The sequence below is a fragment of the Biomphalaria glabrata genome, chromosome 18 (assembly GCF_947242115.1).
Source record: "Biomphalaria glabrata chromosome 18, xgBioGlab47.1, whole genome shotgun sequence".
Classification (NCBI taxonomy): domain Eukaryota; kingdom Metazoa; phylum Mollusca; class Gastropoda; family Planorbidae; genus Biomphalaria; species Biomphalaria glabrata.
Genome location: NC_074728.1, coordinates 9593247 through 9603107, shown reverse-complemented (window position 1 = coordinate 9603107; position 9861 = coordinate 9593247).

Here is a 9861-nt window from a genome sequence, read left to right as displayed (position 1 = left end):
CAGCGCGCAAACTGCACGACCAGGCAGCCTTTATCTTTGTGTCTTTCAGAGTATTTTATTAAATTCTGTTTTTGTATTTGAAGATTATGGTTCAGTGTTTTATGTATGATTGCTACTTTACTTTTGAGCCTTCTGTCCTGAAGGCTTTCTAAATTTATTGATATATGGTTATATGGTTAAATATGTCCGGTTTTGTCCGCTTCAATAATTTTACACTTTTTTTAAATTTCTCCCACACACATTCTCGGATCAAGATGAAGCTTTAAAAAAATTATTTATTGTACCAAACAAAACATGGATCAATTTAAAAAAAAACTAATTAAATATTGAAAATTAATTATTTTGTTTGGTATCGAACAAGGGAAAGAAATCGTATTTTCAGATGTGGTTGTATAAGTTGAATTAGTCTCCTTGATTTTTGGTTTAATATCGAAAAATGGAAATAACTTCTACATTCTCAGCTATCCATATATATACAGACGGATCGGCTTTCAAAGCCACCATCAATGCTGGTCTTGGTGCCTTCCTTGTCTTCCCTAAAAATAAACACTTTATGATAAGCGCACTCTGTGGCGATTACTGCTCAAACTTCCAAGCCGAAATTGAGGCAATTACCATAGCACTACAGACAGTGGAAAACAAATTATATGAAGGAGTGCAACCACCATCAGATATTGTTGTCTTTACAGGTTCCAATCTACTCTGCAATCACTTAACAGCAGCACCTCAAACAGCCCAAGAAAATTGACAACACTATTTGTGATAATCCATCAGATGATATCAAAATTAAATATCAATATCACACTACAGTGGATCCCTGGACACATTGGCATCATGGGAAATGAAAAGACAGATAGCTATCAAAGGCAGGTTCATCTATGGAACAACCAGATAGACCTGTTAACTACCTCACCCTAAGGTCAATGTTAGTCAACAATCACAAAGAGGAGTGGCCCAACGGTTCACCAATGGGCATCAGGAAACACAGGCAGAGCCATGTACAAAGAAATCACTACGCCTAACAAACTGGACAGTATTAACTTCCTCCCCCGCAAAGAACAATCTACAATTTTCCAACTAAGAACAGGACACACACTACTATTAAATTACCACCTGAACAAAATAAACTCCACACAGCTCCCTCTTTGCAGACACTGCGCCACCCCTTTGAAACCGTAAACCATATCCACTTTGAATGCCCCTCCCTAATCCACCTTAGGCAGACCCTACTTCCACTACAGCCCAACATAACCAACACTCTGTACGGCAGTGCTGAACAACTGAAGAAAACAGCACACTTTTTTTCCTTGGCACAGTCTGCAAACGACAATTCGTTCACTGACATTTCGTTCACCGACAAATCGTTCACGACTTTTCGTTCACGCGACTATTCGTTCACCAGACATTTCGTTCACCCGACAATTCGTTCACGCGACTATTCGCTCACGGACTATTCGCTCACGGACAACTTGTTCACCGACAACTTGTTCACCGACAGTTGGTTCACGACAAATCGTTCACGCGACAAATCGTTCACGCGACTATTCGTTCACGGCACGGACAAATTGTTCAAAGACAAATCGTTCACTGGATAGTAACATATTGTTAATAGTATATATTCTCGTCGCGTGTTTAATTTATTTACATTAAAACTTTTGTAGCTATTATTTCCAAGTGCAAAAAAATTCTAGAGATCAGGTCAAATCCGAGTTTATTTAATTTCGTTGTTGTTGTTGATATTTTGTTAATGAGGACAGTATGTGATAAAAATTATACTTAAAATAAAAAAAAATAAAAAAAGAGAGATCTTACAAGCTAGCTGAAAAATGTAAACGGGCCCTCACTTTAATATAGGTAACATTTTTACTTTCACCTTTAATATACCGTTACACCCCCCTCTTTTTTTTTCATCTACCGGGAATCTACCCATTCATCTGGCTACTCTAGTTAACACCTAGTTGAGTGCTAGTCAGACTGGCTCCTCTGGAAGTGATAAAACTTTATTGGACATTGCCTATACACATGTTCAATCTGTCTACATTGAAAATATCTACTAGGCACTAGTATAGTACTTTCCATCAAGTTTAAAAGAAGTTTTATTTTATTTTTATTTTAGTTAACTTGTTTCTATATGTGACCACCCATTGGTAGACTAATTTGATTGCTTGGACCTCAATAACAAAATTATTGAAACAATTTTATTTTGTTGTATTGCGATAAATTATATTTTTTTGATAGGGAACCAAAATATTTCCTAGTGTTGTATATGTAATTAGTTTTCTTTTTTCTTAGATGTCTTAATTGATAAGTATTAACCTTAGATCTGTATCTATAGTATGTGACGTTCAGAGTTGAACAGTGAAACCATATATTGTACCAAATCTAGTACCATTGTTAAAAATCTAAATTATCTCTCGTAAAAACACTAAAAGGATTGTGGAAAAAATACTAGTGTGTCTGAGCTAGCCAGGAAAACCAGTGACTTGGCAGAATGCATGACGTGTAGGACGTAATCATCTTCTTTTTTAAAGAAACGTCTGTATTATATAAGATAAGATTTGTTTTTGTTAACAAGATATCAATAAAATGGGTATGTTAATTAAACATCTGGACCGCTATTAAGAAGATAAGCAAATATGGGTAGGTCGAACAAGACCACATGATGGACATGAGTGTAAAAGAAGGCCTACATGTTGAAAGTAAAAATGTTACCTATAGTAAAGTGAGGGCCCATTTAAATGTTTCAGCTTGCTTGTAAGATCTCTTTTTTCTTTTCAGTATAATTTTTTATCACATACATTCCTCGTTAACAAAATATTAACAACAAACAAACAAAAATTAACAAAGAATTTCGGATCACGCCCGATCTCTAGCAATTTTTGGTTTTTGGAAATATCCAGTGAACGATTTGTCTGTGAACAATTTATCTGTGAACGAATTGTTAGTGAACGATTTGTCGCGTGAACGATTTGTCGTGAACCAACTGTCGGTGAACAAGTTGTCGGTGAACAAGTTGTCTGTGAGCGAATAGTCCGTGAGCGAATAGTCGCGTGAACGAATTGTCGGGTGAACGAAATGTCTGGTGAACGAATAGTCGCGTGAACGAAAAGTCGTGAACGATTTGTCGGTGAAGGAAATGTTAGTAAACGAATTGTCGTGTCCCCCTGCAAAAGAGCTCACAGCACAGCAGCACTAAAGCTGGTTAGAAGAAGGAGAAGAAGAAGAGTGACACAGTTGTAAATTTGGATTCTTTCTCTTAGAAAAATTATTTTATTTATTTTTAAGAAGGATTTAAAAAAAATATATTTTGCTTGATTTTACTGTGAGATTGTATTTTTATTAACACATTAATCTTGCTATCAAGAATGTTTCTACAATATTAAGAATCTTTGTTCATCAATTTACATTCACACCACTTTACATTCACACCACTTTACATTCACACCACCTTTTACATTCGCACCACGCTGCACTACGACCGTAGCAATGAGGAAGCACTATTTTCAGTTTTACTTTGATTGCGTGGTTCAAAGGTACCCAAACCTTTTTCGGCTCTATAGCCATATACATTTCCATACGCGTGTGGCATCATCTCGAAAAAATCGAATGCTAATGGGATTGAGCCTCTTAGGATTCATTACGCACTGTATGCTGGGTGTTTTCATCCAAAGTTCATAAGGCTTGTCTTCGAGTCCGAAGATTAATGAGGAGTGCAGTATTTCCCGTGGCTACGCAGCCCCAGCTGTCACCTACATATTTTGCCATGTCCAGGGCAAGCATAACCATTGTCTGCCAATGGTCGATTTAGATTTTCTTTTCCCCGTCTACGCCTGTCCTCAACAGCGGTTTTTCTTTTGGTCTCAAATGTGTATCCCGCGGCCTTTTGGAGTGACCTCCAGCCGTCTCGTTCTGAAGCCGCATGCAACAAGGTGCTCTATGCTATGTCAGCTAAGGCAAGTTGGCGCCTAAGCTGGTCTTTGAAGCGTTTCCGTGGAGCGCCACTGTTACGTCGACCACCTTTTAGCTCACCAAAAAAGACTAGACTGCCTTTGGCATACGTTCGTCTCCCATACGGGATACGTGCCCTAATGCATACCTATTACGATAGTTTACCACAAATTACCTAATATTACATAATGTGTAATAAAACAACATGTATCCACAGCCCGCAAACCCCCTCCCCCTCTACGAAAAAAAAGTTTCAATTATATTTCAAAATATGAGTGTGTGTGTGGGGGGCTTTTAGAAAGCGATCAAAACAAATATATCAATACAGTTAAAACGATTAAAGCCGTTGCTTTCAACCTGAGCCTCAACCAATCTGGTCTTTAAAGCGTTTCCGTGGGGCGCCTCTGTTACGTCGACCAGCTTTTAGCTCACCAAAAAAGACTGCTTTTGGCTTACGTTCGCCCCCCCACCCCCATAGGATACTATAAATTATCACGAAAACGGCTCTAATGATTTTCTTTAAAATTTCAAGATATATGTATATTAATGAGACAAAACTTCAAACTCGCTGGCTACATGAAGAAAACTCGAGGTCGAGCGTTAAACATGTTTCATTATCGTGAAATTAATTTTGGCTAGACATCTATTTATGAATGAAAGGGTTTCAAATGACGTCAGAGGAAAAAAACTTGACACCGCCTACGTCACTGGCTTTCAGCAGTACACAAAAAACACTTCTTTGCAAACAAGTTTTAATGTATGAATTGGCCTAATTAAACATTTGCGCACCATCTTTTTGTAGGTTCTGTTAGCCTATTCACAAAAATAAAAACCCCTATGCCTATACGCCTCTTTTGGAATTTAAATTGTAAACAATTTATGAATCATAAAAACATAAAACATAAAAAACAGTTGTTTTTTTTATCCCTAATCAAATCAATCTACATAAGTGTGTATAAGAGTGGTGCTTATTTAATAGAATCAAATTTACAATGCTCGTATATATTTCTAGAGCGAAAATAAACTAAAGGTAGAAAATAATATGCTTCGGGCAAATGGGCCGATAGAGCCACCGAAAGGGCCGCATGAATGCCAGTAAATTGTATTAAGATTTTCTTTAAAAGCAGAACTTTGAGCGTCGAGATTAAAAAAACAACAACAAAAAAACAACATCTTAAACATTTTAGTCTAGTAATAATCTAAAGCATTGTCGTAAATACCCTACATTTTTATGGAAAAGAGGGGGGAAGCACCGTTCAATCTATACCTCTCGTTATAGCAAGGCTTATCTCCCGTTTGATTAGTACAATCTAGGTCTTTTATTTGAAAATTAATAACGACCAATTAATTGATTGTTTTTTTTATTATTATTATTGATTCGTGTGTTTTCATCGACAATGAATAATTTTGCAAAATTTCAACTTGATCCGAGATGGGAGGGGAAAAAAATCATGTACAAGAATTGTACCAGACAGACAGACAGACAGAGTTAATACTGGCTTTGGAAAAATAGCGATTGTGACAGCAGCAAAGATAAGACGTGGCATTTTTTAGCGCTAGCCAGGGAACTGTGAAGTGTGAAGCTTAGTGAAAGAAAATTGCAGGAGGCCGGGGAGGCCTTAATATCAAGAAATTAATTGCGTGTGTTAAACTAACACGAGCTTTTACTTTCAAATAGTTTTTCCATTATGCTGTTGTCTGTTTTGGATTCCCGCGATATGGGATCAATGTAATGTAGACATAAGGTTCAGGAACAAACAAACAAACAAAAAAGAGGTGGCAGGACTTGCGTTTAACAATTCATCGTAAATACACCGAATAAATTACATTCCTTTAACAAATTAACATAAAAAGCGAAAAAAAAAGGAGAAATTAATTATCATGCATTCATTTCGCAAAACAATTATCACTGACTGAATCCCGCAGTCTCACCCTATTAGCATTGTGCGTTGTCATTGTCGAAACGAGGACAAGGGGGAAGTAATTAGGGGTGGTCTGCAGTGGGCGACTTTTCGCGATAGATGTAAAATTAAAAAAAAAAAGTTTCCCTTTAAGACCTTGTGATCTATATGGCGGATGATGTAAAGGTCATCTATTTCTGTGGCCTACGGTTAATGAGTGTGCCATGTGGCCAGCACAACGACCCACCACCTTTACTTTTAACCCAACTAATGTCAGGTACCCATTAGTGCTGGGTGGAATCAGAGGCGCCCGAAGATCCCGAAATTAAAAATCCCAGGATTGTAGCTCCCAAGCGCTTTACCGCTCAGCCACCGCGCCTCCTTAAAGTAAAGTTTCCCCTTTCAGACCTTGCGGTCCGCCTATGGGGCAGTTGATATAAGGTCATCTGTTTCTTTGACCAAGGCAAGCAAAACGACCAACCACCATTACTTTATTCAACTAAAGTCATGTACACATTCAAGTTGAGTGGACTCAGGGGCGCCCTAAAAATCCCAAAATTCAAAATCCCATTCTTCATCGAGATTCGAACCTAGGACCTCAGGTTCGGAAGCCAAGATTAAAAAATATTAATTTAAAAAACAAAATTCAAATAAAATGTGAACAGTTTTAAGTTACTTTTGAACTTATTTCTTTAAAGAAAATACTTAATAAGTTGGTTTAAAAAAGACTAGATTACAAGGAGAGTTTGTGTGACAAAACAAACTCACATGTGGTTCTCATGTTTCATCAGTTTTTTTAGGTAAAACTGAAGTTTTCTATATTCTACGCATAAAAATTAGAGGCTCTGAGCTATCATCATCACAATCCTATCACCTCCCACACAAACTAGACGTGTGCGGGGTGAAAGTGTTGCAGGTGTGACTGTATTGATTGGTGTTGTTGATATTGTTACTATTACAGTGTTCAAGGTCACAAGTATTCAATGATCTGATCTGCGGCTCATCTCTCATTCAAGGCCTCATTCTTATCTTATCTTATTAAATACAGACGTTACATCAAAAAAGAAGACGATAACGTCCTACGCGTGTTCCTAGGTCAACCTAGTCATGCATGTTAACCAATGACTTAAATTATGTTAAGTCACTAGTTTTCCTGGCTGGCTCAGGCAACCCATTCCATGCTCTAATATCACTAAGGAAGAAGTAGCATTTGTGTAAATATCGTCCTAGCATATGGAACGAGGACTGTGCCTTTATCTTTGTGTCTTTCTGAGTATTTTATTAGATTTTGTTTTTGTATTTGAAGTTTATGGTTCAATATGCATGTCGACCCGCTCTCACTAACACTAAGAAGAGTGCGTGCTCATTATACATGTAGGATTGGCCTTTCTGATTTTTTTGTTCCTTTCTATGTCTAGATTTATGTTGCTGGCGATAGTTGATACCTGGTAGGTAATAGAAAGATACACCAAATAACAATCAAAACGTTATTTGTAGGTGAGATATGTGAGAGTACAAGACGTCTGCCTACTTGGTTAAGCAAATACAACTAGCAATGAACAGGGGCGTAGCTAGGAATTTTTCATCATTTTGGGGGCCCGGGGGGCTTGACCTCTTTGGGGGTACCGACCCACCGGGCTTTAGCCCGAATGCCCATATTGCCAGTCCAGCCCTGTTATAGACACTAGTAGTTTACCATGGGCTCACGAAGGGGATTCTGGGATTCTGAGTAGCCAAATTCTAGCCAATTTTTTGCACCATCAGATCAATTAAAAACTAAGTAGCAACTGAACAAGTAGGGTTTCCACTGGTGACTGAACAAATAGTGCTTCCACAGGTGACTGAACAAGTAGTGCTTCCACTGGTGACTGAACAAGTTGTGCTTCCACTGGTGACTGAACAAGTAGTGCTTCCACTGGTGACTGAACAAGTAGTGCTTCCACTGGTGACTGAACAAGTAGTGCTTCCACTGGTGACTGAACAAGTAGTGCTTCCACTGGTGACTGAACAAGTAGTGCTTCCACTGGTGACTGAACAAGTAGTGCTTCCACTGGTGACTGAACAAGTAGTGTTTCCACTGGGGACTGAAGTAACGGTGTTGTAGTAGACTAGCCTCAGGCTTATCAGGAATTGATGGATGACCATGTACGTGCACCCCTCTGTATTCTGAGTAGCCAAATTTTAGCAAGTTTTTTTTTACACCTTCAAATCAATTCACTTCTGCTAGGAAGCAACTTAACATGTAGTGCATCCACCGAAATAGAGTTAAAAAGGATAAGCTATTATAATTATAAACTAGAATAGGCTCATCTGTAGTTCAAATCCGACCATGTACGCTTTATTATAGGCTTGCAATTTAATATTCTATAGCACGTTAGTCGTGACAATTTGTTTTCATTTGCATATAATTAATAGTTATAATTATATTTAGTAAAAGCCTAGATTATACTAAAAGGTTGTTGTTGTTTTGGATGAAAACTCCTTGTCAGCTGTCTTTCGATTTGATATATATGAAAGTTTCTATGAACAAAATTGAAGAGTGCAGATATCTTGGTAAATGTATTTACGTCTTGCGGAGATTCGTCAGTGTTAGCGCTAGATAAAATAGGTTAAACACGTCCCCCAGTTTATGATAAAAGATATATAAAACAAGTTCTTCAAATGCCATCCGAGTCAAAACGTTGATTTGTATCGAAGGAGCACTGGCAGCAGCAAGAAACCAAAATATAGGAGCATCAACAGCATCAATTAACTGCGTTTTCTTGGTATTTTGATAATAAAATTGCAGACATGTCAAGCACTGAACAGATGGATTTGTTGATGGCGATTTGTACGCGATAAGAATTCATTGGTTCTGTCACTGCCTGTGACTAACGTCTGCGAATACATTATGTACATCTTTCACATGGACAAACAACGATGGCTGCCCCGTGATGGGTAGCATTTAAAACTTGTTCAGGCAAGGATTCGTACAAAATATCCCAAAGCAGACATTGTCAGTTGCGCGCCCCACAGACTTAGACTTGTTATCATTGACCTGAATGACGTTTCAGATGTACCTAATGCTGTTGGTGTCATCAAGAAGATTATTTATTTCTTCCGTAACAGTCCCAAGCGAGAGCGTTGGTGCTAACTTTACATCTTTTGTGTGAGACACGATAGACTGAGAAATACGAATTCATTCGCGCTTTAACTTACTTTAAGTCACAAATTTGAGAAGATCTTTGCCTTTTTGGCGTATTTTAAAGTAACAGCTGTAAGTGAAACATGACAAACTGCGTATGTATAATCAGTGCCTGCTTCTCATGTGTTCCTGATTTGTCTTTTAATTGTTGTCAATTATTCATCTGTTCTTGAACCAGTTTCCGTGATGTTACAGTCTGTCCATCTTAGCATAAGTGGCCGCTCAACAGCACATCAGTAGGCTTGTCACCTTAATGACATAATCGAAAATCAGCTTGATCATGCCGAGGTACACTTCAAGGATGGCATCTAGAGGAAGGCGAGACTGCTGGCTGACAAACTTGGTACCATGTATTCACTTCCTCCCCCGCAAAGAACAATCTACAATCTTTCAACTAAGAACAGGACACACACCACTATTAAATTACCACCTGAACAAAATAAAATCCACACAACTCCCCCTTTGCAGACACTGCGCCTCCCCTTTGAAACCGTAAACCATATCCTCTTTGAATGCCCCTCCATAATCCACCTTAGGCAGACCCTTTTTCCAGTACAGCCCAACATAACCAAAACCCTGTACGGCAGTGCTGAACAACTGAAGAAAACAGCACACTTTTTTTCCTTGGCACAGTCTGCAAAAGAGCTCACAGCTCAGCAGCAATAAAGCTGGCTAGAAGAAGAAGTAGAAGAAGTACCAGGTATTGAGTTGGTGCTGCCGAGAATACGCAGTCGACAGATACACCCAGCAAAAACCACGTTAGGATTTTGAGAGTTATCACAGAACACAGCTTTACATTCCGTATCTTGATTCGTTAGTTTCATCATC